The 22,161-nt window shown below is 42.7% G+C and overlaps 1 long non-coding RNA gene across 3 annotated transcripts; it reads right to left on the reverse strand.

Annotated features, from left to right (window-relative positions):
* Positions 1-7,836: 7,836 nt before the first annotated feature.
* Positions 7,837-18,247, reverse strand: LOC145723835 (uncharacterized). Of its 3 annotated transcripts, none has more exons than XR_014149161.1 (6): positions 17,933-18,247; positions 17,588-17,693; positions 12,821-12,895; positions 11,484-11,647; positions 10,983-11,127; positions 7,837-9,178 (listed from the first exon to the last, which is right to left on the reverse strand). It is a non-coding gene; the product is annotated as an uncharacterized LOC145723835 (long non-coding RNA). The 3 variants fall into 3 exon arrangements; XR_014149160.1 differs by having other exon boundaries at positions 11,484-12,036; XR_014149162.1 differs by lacking the exon at positions 7,837-9,178 and adding an exon at positions 9,211-10,028 and having other exon boundaries at positions 11,484-12,036.
* Positions 18,248-22,161: the final 3,914 nt, after the last annotated feature.

Consider the following 22,161-nt stretch of genomic DNA (forward strand, 5'->3'; position numbering starts at 1 on the left):
TGTTCAGAGAGTTGTTGCTCTTCTTTTCTTCGATCTCCTGTTGAGTTCGTAGGTGTTCAGAATGGTTTGATCCCTATCCAGCTGAATTCCTGAGAGGAGATGAAATCCAGGTCTCCTACTCCTCCACCATCTTGCTCCACCTCCCTTGATTTAGGAAACTGTTTCTCTTAAGGTATCTATGACTTACAGAAGTATGATAAAGTAGTTCTTTGTGAACAAATGGGAACATTAATCTTTCTCCTTATCTGAACTTCCCAGAATTCAGAAACTCTCCATGAGTATACTTCCTATCATGGCAATTATAATTATTTGCATAGGTTCAATGAGAATCTGTTCTCCTTGTAACAGGACACAATTGGAAACATTCATTATATTACCAAGGCTCTGACTGGAATGTAGTATTTGAGATATACATACATAGACCAAGACCAGACAGCTTTAGGTAACTAAGGTTGACTTTATAGAGCTAATAGAGTCCCTTGGTAATGTTGGCCTGATACTTTGCTTACAGTGTTCCCAGCAGCCCTACCAGGTGAGTAAAGAATGTTACTTCCTAGCAGGTGCAGGAACCTCAAGATGTTTTGGGGAACTTGAGAAGAGAGGAATTCACCCAAATCTACAGGTATTGTAGGCAAGTCTGATGGCAAATATTTGGCTTGGCTTCTGGCCTTAAAAAGCTGTTAAAGGCTTAATCTGAAATTCCTTATAAGAAGTTCCAACAAAGTAGATTTAAAGAACCTCTATGGTCAATTGCTATTCTTGCTGTGCTTATGTAAATAAGTAGACCCAGTGTATTAAAACCAGACTTATTTTACAAATAAATTAGTCTTCATTTAGTTTTCTTTGACAGGAAATGGGGGTGATTTTAGAGAGAAATTAAATTTCAATGACACACATTTGTAGATCTTAGATTCTAGTTGATTGTCTTTGAGTGTTTGTCGGTTGCCTATAAAACATAGCTGGATCCTGAATTCTTCTGGTTTCCTCGAATATCCAGCTCTGAGTCTCCAAACTGAGGTTTCCCATCTTCTCCCATTCTCTTGTCTTAAAGTCATGAAGAACTCAAACTACCTTTTTTCCCCCAACGCCCTGCAAACTGAGGCTTGACAACTTGACATAAACTTCTGAGAAATTGCCACAAGAGCTTATGTATAGACAATCTTAGTACCTGTTGCCCTAGGAGCCATTCAAAAGATCACCAGAGACATTTGAACTACAAACCAGAAAAATCCATCAGATTGCCGCTACCTGCTCCCACTCCAGCTGAAGATGCTTCCAGTCTGACATCTACAAATCTCACTAGCAGCACTGGAGACTCAGACACTGGGTTTGTGATCTGTTCCAAACATTAACCTGTGTTTTTCTTTTGTTTCCATAGACATGCCTCTTATTACCTAATTACTTACTGCACAAGGCAGGGTCTATATGACAGCTAACACTACTTGCTGCATCTATATTAACTCCTCCTGGGAATAAGAATCCAGATAGATAAAGACAGGCAGCAAGCCACTTGGCTACAAGAAGCCCTTGACAACCACACCCTCCTTTTCCAAGGTGGCTGGAACTGGTTTACTGATCTCTTCTCCTGGATCAATGTGAGAGGGAATGCTAAAATTGAATTTGACTATATGGTTAGTATTCCTTAGAATATGCTGGGGATGAAATTAATGATGTTGTATCCTACTAAATAGATAGGAAAATATCCGAGTTCTCAGATAAGGAACTATCTCTGATACTCCTTCCATTAGAAAAAGAAACCAAAAGTTGCATCCTGCACCATGTCAAATCCCCCTAATTCAACTTGAAGCAGTTACAGAAGACAGACCTCTGCCAATGTTCCAGAGAAATGGAATAAAGTGTTGATAATGGGAAATTATAACAGGAAAAATCTCAGCATGTCTGACTCCATGTTGCTTCTATTTCCCTTACTGTTGTGACCTCAGGTTAGAAACCTCTGCTTAGCCCTGCCCATAGGCATGCTATAGCTAAGATATACAAAAACTGCTCTTTACCCAAAATCTACCTTACTCAAGGAAATAAGGAAGTAGCCAGAGTGGTCATGATTCCAGTTCTTTGAGATTGAGGTATGATCATAACTCACAGGGGAATTAAAACGGTGCCCCATAAGGTTAATGAAATTGAAACTAGCAAAAAAATTAAAGCTTGTTTTTCAGAGAAACATTCTCCCCAATCAGCTATTGTGTCTTTTCAGATGCCACTTACTAGCTGTCTCTGTATGAGCCTAGACTCAAAGTCAACTGATACTGCTCCAGCCTATGAACAAGCAAGGCCCTGCATTCCTTACTTGAGTCAACAAGCCAAAGACACCATCCAGGTTCTACCAGCTCTTAAAGCATGCCCATACTCCCTTCTTCTTGCCCTACCTTCTGATATCAGGGACTGAATTTAGCCTTGTTCCAATATTAAGTCTCCCTCCCAAAATGAACATGTGATATATGGTGCATCTATGCTTGCTCAATGCACCTGCTTCATCTTTCCTCATAAATAATCATAAATTTCCCTACCCTTTTATCAAGATGTATGTAAAGAATTCTTTGGATTTTTTTTCTCCTGAGTCTATTCCAACATCACATTGGTTCCTTCAAATTGTACTTACTGGAATTCTTTTACTGTCCATGTGTCTTTGTTATAAACGCTTTACCAAACATAAAACCAGACAATCTAGCCAAGCACACAAACTTGGTTGCTCTCCAGTTGGACTCAATAGAGAACATATATAACTTTTAAGCTTCCTGCCATTTGTGTTACAGTAAGTTCTTCCCCAGTGAGAAACCTTAGAATGGTATAAATATTCATACCTAGCAACAGGGGACTTGATGGACCCAGGGCAGATAAACCAGTCACCTTGGCACTGAGAGACATAAAAAACAAAACATAGATCATCAGTGCTCTCTGAGGAAAGATTTTTTTTTAAAGATTTTATTTATTTAGAGAGAGAGAGAGAGAGCGAGAGAGCGTGGGCTCAAGCAAACGGGGGGAGAGAGATAGACAAGAAGACTCTGCTGAGCATGGACCCAGATGCAGGGCTTGATCCCACATGATGGGAGCCAAAACCAAGAGTCCGAGGCTGAACTGACTAAGCCACCCAGGTGCCCCTGAGGAAAGATTATTGATCAAAATTGGGAAATGATATAAGAAATATTCAATTTTTAATGTTTGTGGGCCCTGCTCCTAGGGCTCCCAAGAAAACTATACTTTAACTTGTACCAAGGTCAGAATAAGTCAACCAAACTTCAAAGCATGGACTCTATTTCTGCCCCCAGGACATATTGTCCATCTGCTTCATTAGCAAATAACCTAAAAGAAACATTTCAAACTAAAGAGTAAAAAATCTAAGTTCCCATACCTCTAAAGCCTGCAACCTTACACATACTAGAAGCATAAGATAAAGTTTGTAATTTTCTGGAATGTCTTATGTCATGACGATTTGTAACACTTTATGTAAAAACATTTATAACCCTGTACCAAATGTTCCTTCCCCAGAGCACTCTCTGTGAGAGAGAGGGAAAGAGAGAGAGAGAGAGAGAGAGAGAGAGAGAGTGTGTGTGTGTGTGTGTGTGTGTGTGAAGACTGTGTATCCCAGGCAGCTGTCCTAACTTGGGTTCAAATAAAACTCTTTTCCTTTCTCTTTATAATTTTTTTAAAAAGTGTTCATTTTGGATCGACAATTTGTAAATGACATATCTGATAAAGGGTTAGTGTCCAAAATATATAAAGAACTTATACAACTAAACACCAAAAAAACAAATAATCCATTTTAAAATGGGCAGAAGACCTGAGAAAACATTTTCCCAAAGACATACAGATGGCCACCAGACACATGAAAAGATGCTCAACATCACTCATCATCAGGGAAATGCAAATCAAAACCACAATGAGATACCACCTCACAGCTGTCAGAATGGGTAGAATCAAAAACACAAGAAACAAGTGTTGGTGAGGATATGGAGAAAAAGAAACCCTAATGCACTATTGGTGGGAATGCAAACTGGTGCAGCCACTGTGCAAAACTGTATGGAGGTTCCTCAAACAATTAAAAATAGAATTATCATATGACCCAGTAATTCCTCTCCTGGGTATTTACCCAAAGAATATGAAAACATGAATTCAAAAAAATATATGCACCTTTATGTTTATAGCAGCATTATTTACAATAGCCAAATTATGGAAGCAGCCCAAGTGTCCATTATTAGATGAGTGAATAAAGACGATGTGGTATATATATATATACACACATACACACACACACACACACACACACGATGGAACATTACTCAGTCATAAAAAGAAGTGAAATCTTGCCATTTGCAAAACATGGATGGATCTAGAGAGTAGAATGCTATGTGAAATAAGTCAGTCAGAGAAAGACAAATACCATATTATTTCACTCATATTTAAGAAACAAAACAAATGAACAAAGAAAAAAGAGACAAACCAAAAAACAGACTCTTACTTATAGAGAGTAAACTGTTGGTTACTGGGGTGGAGGATTAAGAGTGCACTTTTTGTGATGAGTACTGACTAAAGTAGAATTGGTAAACCATGATATTGCACACCCGAAACTAATATAACACTGTATGTTAATTATACTGGAATTTCTGTTAAAAAAATAAAAAGCAGAATTGGTATAAACATCCTAGAAGGGAAAAATATACATATTTATTAGAAGGCTACTATTGTGCTCTACACTTTCAACTGGTTTTTACTAGTAATACACTCTTTATTTATTTTTAATTTTTTTCTAAAATGTAAGTGTAGACTTTATTCCCCAACCAGGGGGAAGAGACACCATTACTAAGTTAGTAGTTAACAAAGCTGTATTAAAGATTTGGAGACGGTTGGGTTTAAGAAAATTATAGCATAGAATAGGAAATTCCTCTTTCTTCTTCTTTTCTTTTTTAATGTGTTTAATGCAGCCACTCTGAAAAACAGTATGGAGATTCCTCAAAAAGTTGAAAATAGAGCTACCCTACGACCGAGCAATTGCACAACTGGGTATTTACCCCAAAGATACAAATGTAGTGATCCAAAGGGGCACCTGCACCCCAATGTTTATAGCAGGAATGTCCACAATAGCCAAACTATGGAAAGAGCCCAGATGTCCTTTAACAGATCAATGGATAAAGAAGACATTAAAATTAATATATATATATACACACACATGGAAAATTATGCAGCCATCAAAAAAAGAAATCTTGCCATTTGCAACAATGTGGATGGAACTAGAGGGTATTATGCTAAGTGAAATAAGTCAGTCAGAGAAAGACAAGTATCATATGATCTCACTGATTTGTGGAATTTGAGAAATAAGACAGAGGATCACAGGGGAAGAGAGGGAAAAAATGAAACAAGCCGAAACCAGAGAGGGAGACAAACCATAAGAGACTCTTAATCTGGGTAATACACTCTTTCTAAAAAGTATCTATAACTATACTTTGAGGCCATGCCAGTATTAGATGGATTGCATTAATGGCCCCAATTTTTCATGATTTTCTGTATCCAAGTCCTTTGGTAGCATCCTCCTGCACCAGCTCTGGGCTTGGCAATGTCCTCTGCTTTGGCCAATGGAACAGCAGCAAACTTGACACAAGCAGAGACACATTTTTTTTCCTTCTCTCAGATCTCTGCCACTACCATGAGAAAAGGTACAGGGTGGCTCCGATGGGCGGGAAAACGCGTGGAATGTTGTCATCTCCTCCATCCTACCAGCTGACAGCTGCTGCATGAGCATGCATCCAAGACCCACCAAGCCTTTCTCAAGCTGGTGGACCCACCCAGTCAACCCATAAACTCATGAGAAATGGTAAATAAATGTTATTTTGAGTCACTGAGTTTTAGGATGGTTTGTTATGTAGTGATAGCTAGCTGATCTGGCCAAGCCTTGGGAACATGAAGATTAAGAAAAGGTGATGCTAATCTTGGAGGAGGTCAGAAGAGTGGTCTCCTTGCTGGGAAGGGGAAAGGTCTTAGAGCAGACACCAAGGGCCCCTTTGTGCACCAGCGGGTCTCTAAGCACCTTTCAGAGGGACTCTGAGGTCTTCTTGTCCCAAGTCCATCTCTGTGGGAAGCCAGATTTTCTTCTTATACTTCAGTGAAAATGACATATCATAACAGACTGAAAAAAAAGGATGCCAGAATTCTACGAAGTCAGACATTAAGGAGATTTGCAACAACGTAAAACAATGCCACTCTTCTTACCGTTTTTTAGAAAATATAGGTATTTTTAATAAAAATACACTATTTTAATAATATTCTAGTTATATGCTAATGTGATGGTTTTATCATTGTTATTCATTGTTATTTTTATTGAATTGATCAATGTTTAGAAATTTGTTTCAGTTTCTAACATAGCAATACAGACCGAAAGAATTCACAGAAGCAAAACTCTTTGATTTTCTTAACAATTTAAGAGTGTGAAAGGGCCCTGAGACCAAAGATTTTGAGAACTTCTGGTTTAAAACTATGAGCTAGGTGGTGATTACATGGGTGTTTATGTAGGTAAACTCTTAACACTTGAGTGCTTTGCTACTATATGTATCTCCATTAAAACCATGGTTTTTTTTAAAGATTTTATTCATTTATTTGAGAGAGAGAGAGAGAGCACAAGCAGGGGGAGCAGCAGACAGAGGTAGAAGCAGGCTCCCCACTGAGCAGGGAGCCCAACATGAGGCTCGATCCCAGGATGCTGAGATCATAACCCAAGCCAAAGGCAGAAGCTTAACCAACTGAGCCACCCAGGTGCCCCTAAAACCATGTTTTTTTTAAAAAAAAATATAGGAAAGTAGATTATGCTCGTGGTATAAAGCAAGTTGGGAAAAATTAAAATATGAGTATGAAAAAAAACACATATATACATTCAGAAGATCAGAAGGCCTTATGCCAAAACAACAAAACTTATCTCTGAAGCCTGTTGCTAAGCAGGAACCAGTTAAATGGCATCACTGTCTAAGAGAATTTTGAGTGTAAAATTAAATCAAAGGCCTTTCTCCACACCTCTCATAGAAGAACAGGAAAGCCTGTGCTGACTGAGGAGAGGCAGAGTTTGATGCAGAATATGCCCTCTTCCTCCTCCCTTCTTGCTTTTTCCAGGCCAACTCTCCAAGTTAGCTACAGAAAATGATCTGAACAAATCCAAGAGTCACTAAGAGAAAAACTGACAAGGGACTGGGAAAGGCTACACCCAGGGAAAGGAGTAAAAAGATCCACCCACAGGCAGCTGTCAAACTGAAAAGAAACTACAAGATAAATAAATTGGACATAAATAGTCCCAAGGGATGTTACAGTAAAGTTCAATAATAGTGTTGAGCAAACTGGAAATGGGTAAAACTACACTCAGCTAAGATAGACCCAACTTTCTACTTGTAGAAATCGGTGTGGCCAAGGACAGTCTGCTGTGGCATCACACTGACCAGGGGTTAAGTCCTAACTCTAGTATTTATTACCCACTTTGGACTTTGAGCACACTGCTTAATTAACCTCACTGAATTTGAGCCTCCATGTGTAGAAAGGGCATAACACCACCTACCTCACAGGGCTGCTGTCAGAATTAAAGGAGATTTTAAATGCTAAGAGCATACAGTTCTGGGCATATCATAAGTGTTCAGTGAGTGACATTTGTAAAGTGTTTATTGCCTTTTAGATTGAAAATTTTACTTCTCAGTAATACACAATATCTATAACCCCTTTTAGGAATGTTTAAATCCTATCACTTCATTATTTTTGCATGGTGTATGAATACAATTTCATATTTTTGAAAAAAATGTACTAGGTTGATATACTAATAATGATTTATTAACAAAGTTTTTTTCAGTAAGATGTTTAATAATATTCATTAGATGCCTTTGATCAGAGAGGGAAATTATAATTTTTTTTTAATATACCAAACTTCAAAGGAAGATACTGTATTTGTCCATTTATCAGTTGACAGACATTTGTGTTGTTTCTGATTTGGGGCTATTATGAATGATGCTGCTATGGACATTCAGGTCCACTTTTTGTGTGGACATATGTTTTCATACATGGCAATAGAATAGCTGAGTCAGATGGTAACTCTGTGTTTAGCCTTTGAGGAACTGCCAGACTGTTTCCCAAAGTGGCTGTATCCATTTACATTCCAACCAGTAATGCACGAGGGCCCTGGTCTCTCCACATATTTGTCAACACTTGCTATTATCAGTCTTTTTGACTGTAGCCATCCTAGCATGTGTGTGGTAGTATCTCATTGTGATTTTGATTTGCATTTCCCTGATGATTATTATTAAGTATATTTTCATGTGCTTATTTACCATTTGTATACCTTCTTTGAAGAAATATTTACTCAGAGGCTTTGCCCATTTTTAAATTGGGTTATTTGTCTTTTTATTATTGAGTTATTAGAACTTTCATGCATTTGAAATACAAATCCCTTATCAGATATAGGATTTGCAAAAACACCTTGCCATTCTGAGTTGTCTTTCACATTTTTGATGGTGTCCTTGAAGTGCCAAAGTATTTGATTTTGATGAAATCCAGTTTATCTATTTCTTTTGTTGTTTGTGCTTTCAGCATCATCTCGGAAGAAACCACTGCTTAACCCAAGGTCACTAAGATTTATGCCTCTTTTCTTCTAAGAGTTGTATAGTTTCAGCATTTAACGTTTTGTTCTTGATCCATTTTTAATTCATTTTTGTATGTGATGTGAAATGTGGGTCTAACTCCATTCTTTTGTATATATTCAGTTATCCCAGCACCATTTGCAGAAAAAACTATTCTTTCTTGGTTGAATTGTCTTGGCACTCTTGTTGAATATCAGTTCATCCTTACTGTTAAGGTAAACTCACTTTTGAAATGCCCATCATGCCCACTGACATTGCACAAAATATGGATGACCTCCACCTAGCCAGATGGTCTCTTCTACATGCTCATCTGAAGCCTTCAGTGGTGCTTGACACAGTCAGTGAGGCATTGCCTCATTCTTGAAACTCTCTCCTTTGTCTTTATGGCCTCATACTATATGGAGGCAAAAAATTCCCGTGTTCCAGTCCCACATTCTCCAAGGAAACTCCTCCTCTTCTTCCTTTCATGCAGGGAAGGCAGACCTCAGGAATCTTCCGTCTATGAAGCTCCCATCTCACCACACCCTCCCTCATTCTGACCTTCTCAGAATGGGATACATAACCTATAACCCAGACCACATCACTTAGACTTTTATCTTTTACATGCTTTATTCTCATCGCCCCATTTAAACAGGAAGTTCGCATTGTATTAGTCTCTATTGCTGCATAACAAATTGCCACAAATTTATTGTAAACCCACTTATTATTTCACAGGGTTATAGGTCAGAAGTCCAGGCTGGGTTCTCTGCTCAGGTCTAACCTGGCTGAAATCAAGGGTCAATTGGGCTATGTTCTCATCTGAAGCCCAGGACCCCCTTCAAAGTTCAAGGGGTTGTTTGCAGAATTCAGTTCCTTGCAGTTATAGGGCTGAGATCCCCATTCCTGGCTGGCTGTTCTCAGCTCCTAGAAGCTGCCTACAATTCCTTGCCACCTGGCCTTATCTATAGGTCCTCTTTTTAACATGGCAGCTTACTTTTTCAAGGCCAGCAGCAGCAGATCTCTGTTGTATTTCTCCTCTTCCAAGAAGGGCCAAGCCCCTTTTAGGGACTCATTTGATTAGCTCAGGTAGCCTGGAATAATCTCTTTTCTGATGAACTCAGTCAACTGGTTTGGTACCTTAATTTTATCTGCAAACTTCTTTCAACTTTCTAATGTAATATAACCTAATCAGGGAAGTGAAGTTCATCATATGCAGCCCTGCCCACACTCAAGAGGAAGGGATTATACAAAGTATATATGCAAGGGGCAGGAATATTGATTGTCATCTTAGATTTCTGCCTAACCACACGTAAACATACATACCCTCCTAGCACAGACCCCATATGTCAGAGTTAAATCTTCCATGATTATAGCATTTAACAATCTCTCTCATTTAATTCCCATGTTACAGGCAGGTCAAGAACATTATCACCACTGTACAGATGGAGAAATTATTGAATCCAAGGTCACAAAACTATACAGCAGGAGATCAAAGAATAAAATCCAAATTTCTCTTCTCTACAGAACCACCACCTTGTGAGAGATCATATCTAATACATATGAACCATGATCACAATACCCCGACATTTTACAATAACAATTGACAAAGCATCACCCCAGACACAATGTCATTTAATTGTCATGGCAACCCATTAGTGTGGGCTTTATCATTTCTTCTCAAATGAGGAAACAATGGAGTCCCACAGCACACAGCAAAGAACAAATAATAACCTCCTTGCTTTTGGTGCTATTATAACTAAATCTAACGTAGACCACCACACAAGCTACTATAGGGAAAATGCAAAGGGATATTATCCTTGCCCTAGAAGAATTTATTTGTTGGTACTATGTCAGGAATTGAGAGATTGAACACGTTCCTAACATTAGATAGGATTTAAATAAAACTAATCAAAAAGGAGTTCAGCAGCATAATAAAATCTAAATAGGACTTTGCTTTTAAAAGTCTAGCCCACGGATCAGCTAACTATGCTCCACTGGCCAAATTCTATCTGCTACCTGCTTTTGCATGGCCCATGAGCTAAGAATAGTTTTTACATTTCTAAGGGGTTAGAAAAAAATTTTAAAGAAAACCATTTTTTGACTCATAAAAATTATATAAAATTCAAATTTCAGTGTCCATAAATAAAGTTGTATTGGAACACAGGCACACTCATCCATCTCCGTATGACCTATGTTTGCTGTCATGTTACAACAGCAAGGGTTAAGTAGTTGTGACAGAGACTGGATGGCCCACAAAGTCTAAAATATTTACTATCTTGCCCTTTACAGAGAAGGTTTGCCAGGCCCTTGATCTTTTAAGCTAAGTGGAAGAGAGGGAAGGGGATGGAGGTGCTCCCAGAGTTGAGGAGTAGAGTGGCAAGAACCCACCTTTGCAGCTTTTGCAGAGAAGCTATAAGTGTTGTTGGAGCCCTCAAACACACCGGCTTTCAGAAACCCAGGGCCCAGGCAGCGGCAGAACCTCAGATGGGAAGGCTACCCAACTGCTTCATAAGCCCTTACAGAAGGAAGGGAGCTGCCAAGAGAGAAGGCTGCCTTGGACACGGAGCCCAGTCCATGCTGGTTGGGACAGGAACAATGGCAGCATTGGCTGAAGAGTGGGCACCTCCCCCACGCCCCGGGCCTCACAGTGTCATTGCATCATTCTAAAGAAGGGCAAGAAGACAATCAAGTGACGCTTGATGTCTACGTGTGTTCTGCAAAAAGTAGGCCCTCAGACAAGTATTTTTGGGGAGGTGACACCATAAAACATAATGAAGCATTGGGGTGAGGGTGTAGAACAATAAAGGTATAATTCTGGGGGCTGTTACTGCTAGGGGCAACTGAGACTCAATCCCATAGGAGACTTTGTGAAGGAAATGCAGCACTAACCTCAGAGTTGTCCCACCAGGGGCGAAGACAAGGGTATGTGTCCTCCAACTTTCGCCTCTCACTGAATGAGAGTTCTTCGTAGAAGTAGTAACCTCAGAGCACTTTCACCTGCCCCTTATGGGCTGAGCAAGCTCCTGGGGCTGGAGAAAGCCCGTGGAGAGAAGCTACAGGTGCTTGAGATACGAAGCATTAACAAGCTTCCCCGTGATGCAAGGGAATCAGGGAGAACAAGCTTCCACTCACTGCAGGGGAACCATGCACGTAAGAGAAGGGCACGAAGAGTGTCTGCTACACTGAGCTTGTCCTCAGCCTTGGAGAGTTAATGGGATTGGGGAAGAGAATTCAAATTGGATTTATTTCAGTTTAAAAAAATAAAGAAAAAGTACTTCCAGTGGCCAGAGTGTGCTGGATGCCTGTGTATGTGTCTTAACTTCCCCATTAGACAGCAAATTCCTTGATGTCATACAAAAAGATGAGTCTTGACTTCTGCTTATTGGATTAGTCAATCAGGAAAAAGTATTAAGGTTTTGCTCCCTCTTTCCTCATGCACTGCCTATTGGTGAGACACATAAACAACAAAAGCCATGAATATTCCATAGTGAGTTACTCTTTTTTTTAAAAGATTTTATTTATTTATTTGGCAGAGAAAGATATAGTGAGAGAGGGAACACAAGCAGGGGGAGTGGGAGAGGGAGAAGCAGGCTTCCCACGGAGCAGGGAGCCCGATCCCAGGACCCTGGAATCATGACCTGAGCCAAAGGCAGACGCTTAACGACTGAGCCACCCAGGCGCCCCTTATAATAAGTTACTCTTGAATGATCAGTTGATCACCAAAACCAGTGAGAACTAATCAGCTTTGGATCTTTATTTCCCATCATGAATATTTTAAAATAAGACAATATTTTAACAAATAGGTACACAGATATTATAATATGCCCTATATTTTAATAACAAAACATCTAGAGATATGAATAGATTGTAGAGTTTGGGGGAGGTGTTGTTTGGGTTTGTTCTATGATTAAAAAAAAAAAGACAAAGAATGGTAGCATTTCCAACTGAAATGAAATCCAGCCAGCATTCCAGATTTCAAAGGGTTTATAATGGAAGAAACAGCCCATAAGTGGGTCATGAACAATCCTGTCCATTAATCATCCCAGGCCCACTGCATGGCCACGCCAGGTACGAAGACAGTCCTGAGACTTTGTCTCAAGGACAATGTGCTTTTTTAAAATTTACCTCCCAGTGTGAAAGTCTAATATTTGGGTTCACTAATATTTTGCACATGTATGAGAAAGTGAAGCCTGAACTAAGGGCAGGGCAAAGCAACACAGCCTTACCTTGAAATAGCAGAAGGATCCTCAGTCATCAGTCATACAGTTTATGTTCAGCACTTCCTCCTTGTTGAGCCCCACCTAGAGCCGCCATTAGATTATAATAGGCCTTTCAAACTTACCTTACTCAAAACAGAATTCCTGGTTTGTTTGTTTGTTTGTTTACCTGCTCTTCCACAATTTAGTGATTAATGATATTACTGTCTTCCCAGACTCAGGTTAAAAAATTCTAAGAATAATCTTTCTTGCTCTTTTTCTCTGGTCCCTTGGTCTAATCAATAAAAAGTATTATTGGCTCTTCCTCTAAAATATTTCTGGGATGGAACCGCTTCTCAACCCTACTGGGTTAACTGCCCTGGACATAGTCACTTTCACCCACCATCTGTCACTTTGACAACTGAGCAGCTTCCTGGTTTCATTTCCAACCATTCTTGAAGCCCTATAACCCTTTCTCCACATAGTAGCAGAGTAACCCTCTTGGAGTATAAATCAGATCGTGTAACTGATCTATTTAAAATCCTCTAATGCACTAAAATAAAAATAAAAATAAAAGCCAAACACCTTTCTCAAGCCTATAAATCTTTGCATCATCTGGTCCCTGCTATTTGAATTATCTACTCTTGCATAACAAACCATCCCAAAACTTTAGTGCTTCAAGCAACAATTTATTATATTTCATGAGGTTCAGCAAAAGAACAGCTGGTCAGTTCTCTGCTCCATTTGGTATAGGCTGGGATCACTTGTATGGCTGCCTTTGTTTGGGAACCTATCTGGGGCTGAAATGTCCAACATGGCTTCCCTTACATGCCTGGTGCCTCTGCCAGGATGGCTGCCTGGGCCTCTCCTTCTCCACATGGTCCCTCAGCATTAGTGGGCAAGTTCAAGTGTCTTTTCCTGGCAGCTGAATCTCCAGAGGACAGAAAAGGAAGCTACCAGTATTCTTAAAGTCTAAGCCAAAACACATAACATCACTTCCACCACATTCTATTGGTCAAAGCAAGTCACAAGGGCAGCCCAGACTCAAGGGGAGGGAAGATAGACCTGCTTCTTGATTAGAGGAGTGACATAAGCGTTCAAAGAATGGGAGGAATTTTTGGCAACCATCTCTAGAAATAATCCGCCACACCTATCTCTCCAATCTAATTTCATACCACTTTGCCCAAGGCATACTAGGCATTTTTTTGTTTGGCTTTTGAGAGAGAGAGAGAGAGCACAAGCAGAGGGGAGGGGCAGAGGGAGAGAGAGAGAATCCATGCTAGGTGTGGAGCCAGATGTGGGGCTCAATCTCACGACCCTGCAGTTAGGACCTGAGCTGAAATCAAGAGTTGGACGCTTAAACAACTAAGCCATCCAGATGCCCCATCTTTGTCTTTTTAATAGATACTAAGATGGAGACTGCTGGCATTCCTCCCAATATCCTTCTGTTCATCTCCTTCAGGAATAGAACTTCTGAATTTCCACTAGGTTCATGGCTCCTCAGAATAAATACACTTCCCAGGCTGCCATGAAGCAAGGTATGACCATGTGATTACGTTCTGGGCAATGGAATGTCAGGGGAAGTGTACAGAGGCAGTTTTAGCAAACCTTCCTTAAAAGATATCAGTTGTGGGCACCTGGGTGGCTCAGTCGTTAAGCGTATGCCTTCGGCTCAGGTCATGATCCCAGGGTCCTGGGATCGAGTCCCACATCGGGCTTCCCGCTCTGCGGGAAGCCTGCTTCTCCCTCTCCCACTCCCCCTGCTTGTGTTCCTGCTCTCGCTATGTCTCTCTCTGTTAAATAAATAAATAAATAAATAAGATATCAGTTGTCTCTCTTTTGACCCATTTTTTCCTGTCCCTTTTGCTCCTTCATGCTGGTTGGACCATAAGGGGGTCTGAGCATGAAATCCTTTCCAGGTGGGAGAAACCTGAGGCTCTGAGACCACAGAACAGCCTACCAGCCCTGGAGCCATGACCCCTGGAATTTTCTTTGACAGAAATACACTGCTATCTTATCTAAGCCACAGTTATTTGGGGTCTTCCATCTTCTACAGCCAAACTTCATCCTTTCTGATGAGCCTTTCCAGCAGAGGGATCAGGAAGAGCAAAGGGCCTGAGGAAGGAGAATGTCCAGAATGTGAGCAGAGTGAGGAGACTGAGAGATTATAGAAGAGGCAATAATAGCCATGTCATATGGAGCCTTATAAGCTTGTCTTTTTCATCTGAATGAAACGAGAAACCACTGTGGAGTCACTCTTGAGCCCATGTAAAGAAAAGCTATGGGAGGGGCAAGATAGAAACAGGGGGCTACCTAGGAGGTTTTCATCTAGATATGAGGTGATGGTGGCAGAGACTGGGGAGATAGCAATGAAAATGGTGAGAAGTGGTCAGATCGTGGATCTGGTTTGAAGGGAGAGATGGTAGGATTTGCTGATGAATTGGATGTGGTTGGTATCTGAGCAACTGGAGTTGCTGCTAACTATAGTGGGGAAGGTTGAGAGGAAGCAGGGATTGAGGGGGTGGGGGCAGGGGGGAAATTAGGAGTTTGGTTTTGGATACTGTATTAGTCCAGGGTCTCCAAAGAAACAGAACAAGTAGAGTGTGTGTATATATATAGAGATTTATTTTAAAGAATTGGCTCATGAAATTGTGGATGCTGGCAAATCTGAAATCTGCAGGGCAGGTAGGCAGGCTAGAGATCCAAGGAAGAGTTGATTTGCAGCTCAAGTCTGAAGGTAGTCTGGAAGCAGAACCCCTTCTTCCTTAGGGGCACCTCAGTCTTTTCTCTTATGGCCTTCAAGTGATTGAATAAAGCTCAGCCACATTATGAGAATAATCGGCTTTATTCAAAGTCTAGTGATGTAAATGTTGATCGCATCTTGAAAACATACATTTACCACAATATCTAATCTGGTGTTTGGCAAACATCTGGGCAGCATAGCATAGCCAAGTTGACACATAAAATTAACTATCATGGACATGTTAGGTTGGAAATGCCTTTATATATCCCAGTAGAGATGCCTAGTAGGCATTTGACGGAGTTGAGGTGAACATCTAGGTTCATCAACATACACATTTCATTTAAAGATACAAGATGGAATGATTAAGTGTAGGAAGAGAAGAGAATAAGTTTGAGGCATTCCAACCTTAAGAGTTAGGACAGATAGGAGCAACCACCAGAAGGAAGTGTGAAGAAGCTAGAGAGTCACCAGAAGAGGGCACAGCTCTGGAAGCCAATGAGAAAAATGCTTCCAAGAGGAAGAAATGATCACTGTGTCACATTTTGCTGATAGGTCAGGTAAGACCTGAGAATTTTTGCCATTGGATTTGGCAACTTGGAAATCATGAACAACCTCATTTATCAGTTAAGATTCAACCAGAGAAGCGGAACTACTAGAAGATATACATTAAGAGACCTGTTGCAAGGAATTGAATTATACAGTTGTGGGGGCTGGCTAGGCAAGTCTGAATTCCATAGGACAGGTCATCAGGAAAGATAGGCTGGAACTCACAGGCATGGGCTAAAGCTTGTGTCCACAGGCAGATTTGTTTTCTTCAGGGAAGCTTATGTCCTTCAACTGATTAGATGAGGCCCACCAGATAATCTAAAATATATCCCTTACTTAACATCAACTGATTATGGACTTTAATCACACCTACAATATCTTCACAGCAACACCTTGATTGCTGTTTGATTGAGTAACCTAGCTTAACCTAGTTGACACATCAAAAGGCCATCACACCTCAATAAGACAAGCCTCTGTGGACTATGGAAATAAGAGCCCAACTGAAGTGTGTTCAAGAGAATGGGAGGAGAGAATGTGGAGATAGCTAGTGCAGACAATTATCTCAAAGAGCTGTGCTATAAAGGGAAGCAGAAAAATGGAGCAGTGACTAGAAGGAAATTAGAATATGGGTTAAGAGGCTGAGATAGGATATAAGGTAAGACTATTGGTGGCAAGGAGCTTGAGGAACTAGAGGCTTTGGTATTAGAAAGCCATCCCGATGGCACTGAAACCACCAAGAAGAAGAAGGAATGACAGAGAGTGACAGTCAGTAACTAACATATTCAGGGAACAAGACATGCCCCAGGTTTAGGTGGGGGGTAAGAGTACATGGTGGTACAAGAAAGAGTAGTTGTACAACCTGATGACATCAAAATCAAAGCTGGGGGAGTAGGGGGTTAGAGAAGAAGTGAATCGTCTGGGAAAACAGCAATGAGGAGCAAAGAGGACATGCACCCACCTTCGGACCCAGCACGGGTAGTTTGGGAAGTGACAACTCTCTCTTGAGAGAGGTGTCCTCATATGAAATCCAGATCTGACTAGAGCAAGCAGGTGAGGGGAATTTTCAGAGAAACTGAGGATTTAGGGGAAATAATAATAACTGATAGTGAGTTTCAGAAGATGGGGTGGAGGGGGGAGATGACATCAGTAGGGGGGTTTCAGAGCCATATTAGAAGCAGCTAGGGGGCTAATGCCCTGGGGTGTCTGACACTGATAGTGATAAAGGTCACATGAGAATAGTCTTGGTGGCTTCCAGGCAGATGGTGATCATGAGGCTGTAAGTGTTGAGGAGTAGGTAAGGATGGGAGTCTTGCCAAGAACACAAGTTCTGGGGTCCTGTTTTCACTCTTACTGCCGGGGATATCAAGGCTGGAAGCAGGGGAGCTGTAGCCCAGCACTTAATCCCCCTGGGTCTAGGTTTCCTCACTGGAACAATAATTTGGCTGCAAAAAATCTCTGCAGCACCTTCCAACTATGCCAACCTATGATTCTTTAAAATAGTTCCATACCTTGTGATTGGCGTAAATATTTGATTCCCAGAACGTTCACTTTTTGCAATTTTTTGGCCCTTATCAAAATCACTTTTAACGCCTTCTTGGCCTGTCCATGACATGACTGAAAGAACAAATATAGTACATGTCATCAGCATCAGACTCCTCTCCAGATTTCAAACATTTAATACAAAAATACAAAGTACATTTATATTTAATACAAAATGCAAAGTAGCTCATCACTATCTGTGATTGGTTCAATGTTGAAATATTGATAATTCTAGATATACCCCTTTAAATAAAATCTGTTCTTAAAATTAATTCTACCCTTTTATTTTTTACTTTTTAAAATGTGGGAGGCACCTGGATGGCACAGTAGGTCAAGCATCTGACTCTTGGTTTCAGCTCAGGTCATGATCTCAGGGTGATGGGATCAAGCCCCACATTGGGTTCCACACTCAGCGCGGAGTCTGCTTAAGATTCTCTCTCTCTCGGGCGCCTGGGTGGCTCAGTTGGTTAAGCGACTGCCTTCGGCTCAGGTCATGATCCTGGAGTCCCGGGATCGAGTCCCGCATCGGGCTCCCTGCTCAGCAGGGGTTCTGCTTCTCCCTCTGCCCTCTTCCTTCTCATGCTCTCTGTCTCTCATTCTCTCTCTCTCAAATAAATAAATAAAATCTTTAAAAAAAAAAAAAAAGATTCTCTCTCTCTCTCCTTCTGCCCCTCCTGCTCATGCTCTTCTCTCTTGCTGTCTCTAAAATAAATAAGCAAATCTTTTAAAAATAAAATAAAATAAAATGTGGCTACCAGACTCAAAAACAGAGAGTAAAGTGGATTACCAGGGAAGATATTGTTTAGAGGTCCAAACTTTCAGCTAGTCAGTAAATAAGTCCTTGAGATCTAGTGCACAATATACAGATAACAATATTGTATCATAATCATTAAACTTGCTAAGGGACTAACTAGATCTTAATTATTCCCACCACAAAAAAAAAAAAGAAATGATAATTATATGAGGTGATGGAAGTGCTAACTATTGCTACAATTGCAGTCACATCATAATATATAAATGTATCCAATTAACATACTGTACCCCTTAAATTTATACAAGGTTATATGTCAAATATATTTCAATAGAAAATAAAGAACAGTTTTAAGAATAAAATGTGGATACCAGAATATTTAAAATTACAATTGTAGTTTGCAGTATATTTCTATGGACAGCACCGCTGTTGAGATTTCCACCATGCTCAGAGCAGACCATTCATCTGGCAGATGGTTCGCAGAGTGTGGTCCCCTCTGACTCAAAGCATCAGCATTACTTGGGGGCTTGTTAGATATGCAATTGCTCGGCCCCTTTCCAGTCCTACAGAATCACAGAATCAGCATCTCTGGGTGGAGCTCTGCCATCTGTGTCCCAACAAGCCCTCCAGGTATTTTCATTCAGTAGCTGCCATGGTGAGCCACAGAGCTAGAAGCACAGTTGGCTAGTGTTTCTGGAAGTGGCAAAAATCGATCTTTACAGAGGATCAGGTTTACTAAATGGCTAGGCGATTTAAAATATTAGTTTTCACGTTTAAAATATTGAAAAATAGACATGAATATTGAAGCCAAGCCAAGCCGTCGTGCCCTGGAAGAGGGCTGCTTGGGGCAGGGGAGGGGAGAGGTAAATAAGTAGGCTGTCATTGGTTTAAAATGAGAGATTGAGGAATGTGGCCTTATAAGCTAAGATTTATTGAATTTGATTCTAAACACTGGTAGGGCATTATTACCAACTCCATTTTACAGGTAAGGAAACCAAGGCACGGTAAGGTTAATTAGCTGGATCAAGGCCACGTCCGCTGGGACCAGAGTGAATCTGACTATAGAGCCTGGGGTGTTAACCACTGTACTCACAGTCTTGCACAGAGTCCAGGCCGAATCTCAACTAATCTGTAAAGGGGGTTATTTCTATACTAGCTCTTCCTATTAGAATCATCTGGGGACACTTCCACCTGCATTCCTGCCAGGCTCCACCTACTAGACATGTTCATTTCATTGGTCTGAAGTGGTTTCAGGGGTGTCTGAAGAGTTCCCTGGGGACCTCCGAAACACCTCCCATTTGACAGAGGATGAAGATGAAGCTGGAAGACACAGAGTGGGATGAGTTAGCAGTGGTAAACTCAGACTCTATAAATTGGGCCAGGGCTTCTCCAACTGCAAGGTGCACAAGTCCCCTAGGTGACCTTTTCAAATGCAGGTTCTGATGCAGTGGGATGGGTGGGGCCTGAGCTTCTGTAGTACCCAGTGAGGGTGATACTACCGGTCCACAGACCACATTTAGCGTTTGGACAGTGCACTACCTGGATGCCCTGACCCCTGGGGCACTTTCCTGGCCAGAAATTGGCCTTAGGAGTGCCCACTTTCCCAGCAGGTGGGGAGTAGGCCAGGACACTTAACCCAAGTATGCTCCCAGAATGGCGATTCCTTGCGATGGCAGGCCTGATGCCCTGAGTGCCAAACAAGGCCCAGTCAGCCTGGGATGAACACTTGGAGTACAGTCAGCGTTCCAGTTCCTGAGACCTGGCGGAAATTCTGGGAAGCTGAAAGGGAAAAACCCCCACAATTATGTCCCTGAAGCAGGAATCCCAGTGACCCCACACTTATGTTCAATTATCCTCCTCTCCCCTAAGCTGAGCCTCGAGTTCTCCCCGGGTTTCTTGCCCCCTCCCACTCCTTTCTCGGCTAGAGGGTAGGACAGCCCGGATGCAAGCCTCTCAATGTGTCCTTTCCTCTCTACAACACCCCCGCCGCTACCCTGACTCTCCACCCCGGTCCCGCCGTCTCCCTCCAAAGTTCCCAGTCCGAGGCGAGAAGCGGACTTCAGATGGACCCGGGATGAAGGTTTTCCTCTCCCCCCGCCCCCCTCCCCGTGGCTTGCACACCCCGGAAGAGTCCTTTCCGAGTCCCGTCCTCCCGCAGCTTCCCGCAGGAAAGGATGCCAACCGTGCGGTGCGGGCGGACGCCGAGGCCCCAGGAAGGAGGCGGCGCGGCGCCTGGAGCTCCGGAAAACCGCCACCGCACTCACAGTCACGCTGTCCTCGGGGACCGGGGACGCGGCGCCTGTGCCCAAAACAGAAAACGGAGGAAGGAATAACTTCGCGTTGGTTGGGGTGGGGCGGCATTCGAGCTTTTTCTGTAAGATCCGTGTATCGCATCCTCACTCCCCAACCCAAATCCAGCGGCCAGAACCTCCCACCCGGCTCACGGGGCCATCCGGCTGGGTCCCCACGCGCACCCCCTCCCCGCGGGCCCCGCCAGCCCAGGTTCCGGCCCATCAAGTCGGGAAATGAGACGATCCATCAGCCGGCCCTGAGTGCGGGCCCGAGGCGTCCCCCATCTGCGCGCCTCACAAAGTCACCGGGGAATAACCGCGCAGCAGCAAGCCCCGAGGCTCCCGACCTCCGGGGGACAGAGGTGGCGAACGTTGCTCTTGGTGGCTTTGGTGCTCTTGGCTCCAAGGCCCATTTGGCTTGGCTTGGGATTTCCGAGGCTGTGGGCGAGGTGGTGACTATAACCTCTATAGATCCGACTCTTTCTCCGACAACTGAAAGAAAGAAAGAAGAAGAAGAAGAAGAAAAAGGCCCGGGAGCATTAGAAACACAGAGAACGTCCCGTGGAGGACACAGATTTGGGCTGGGAGACCGCACTTGCGGGTGCCACCTGGGCTGCTGGGCCGGGGGAGACCTCTGACAGCCAGACCTGGGGTGGCAGGAGGCCTGGGGGATTTCACAGGCAGAGGAAAGCTGGGACACCGGCAAATTTGCTTTTGAATTAAAAAATAACCACGGAGTCGCATGGAGAAATATGTGAAGGTTAATGTTATTTTTAGTGTTATTACCCGGGATTTAATGTTATTTTTATTTTGAGGGGACTCTCAGGAGGGTCTCCACGGTGCTGTTCTGGATGGGGCCTCCCAGAGTTCTTAGCCGGCCTTGTCCACCTAAGAGGAGAGAGGAGGGGACTGGCCACCCTCTGGAGCCACCAGAGAGCCGGTCCCGCGTCCCACCGGAAGCCTGGACCTGCACCCCAGGGGGGCTCCGAGGAAGGGGCTGTCGGTGCAGCTAGGGGCGCAGGGGTAGCCTCTGGGCCCCAGACTTGCTGCTGAGAAGCAGGCCCCGGGTTTGTCCCTGGGGACCCCCATCAAAGTAGAAGCCTGGGCTTTTCTTCCAGTTGCAACCCGGGGTGGGGAATGCCCTCTGCTCCTCCCCCTTTCCCAAGTTGATTGATTTTTCTTTTCTTTTCTTTTCTTTTTTTCTTTTTTTTTTTTTTTTGAAGCTGAACAATACCCTAACCTCACAACCTTGGGCCCCGTGAGTCAGTTCACAGTTTACCGACTCACCTTCGCCTTTCCGGTCTGGAACCTGCCAGTTCCAGGGCGGCCGCCAGCCCCGCCCGCAGAGGCCGCTTCCCCCCACGGTGCGCGCCCCTCCGCTGCCTGCGCCCTTGGAGCCTTGTCTGCAGTCTCAGCTTCGATAGCCTCTCAGAATCTGTTCTCCGTCTGGGAACCCTCGCGCGGGTCCCAGAATTGTCCAAGGACCGAGCTGCGGGGTGAT

This window comes from Leptonychotes weddellii, chromosome 10, assembly GCF_054177405.1.
Source record: "Leptonychotes weddellii isolate Sample4059 chromosome 10, ASM5417740v2, whole genome shotgun sequence".
Classification (NCBI taxonomy): domain Eukaryota; kingdom Metazoa; phylum Chordata; class Mammalia; order Carnivora; family Phocidae; genus Leptonychotes; species Leptonychotes weddellii.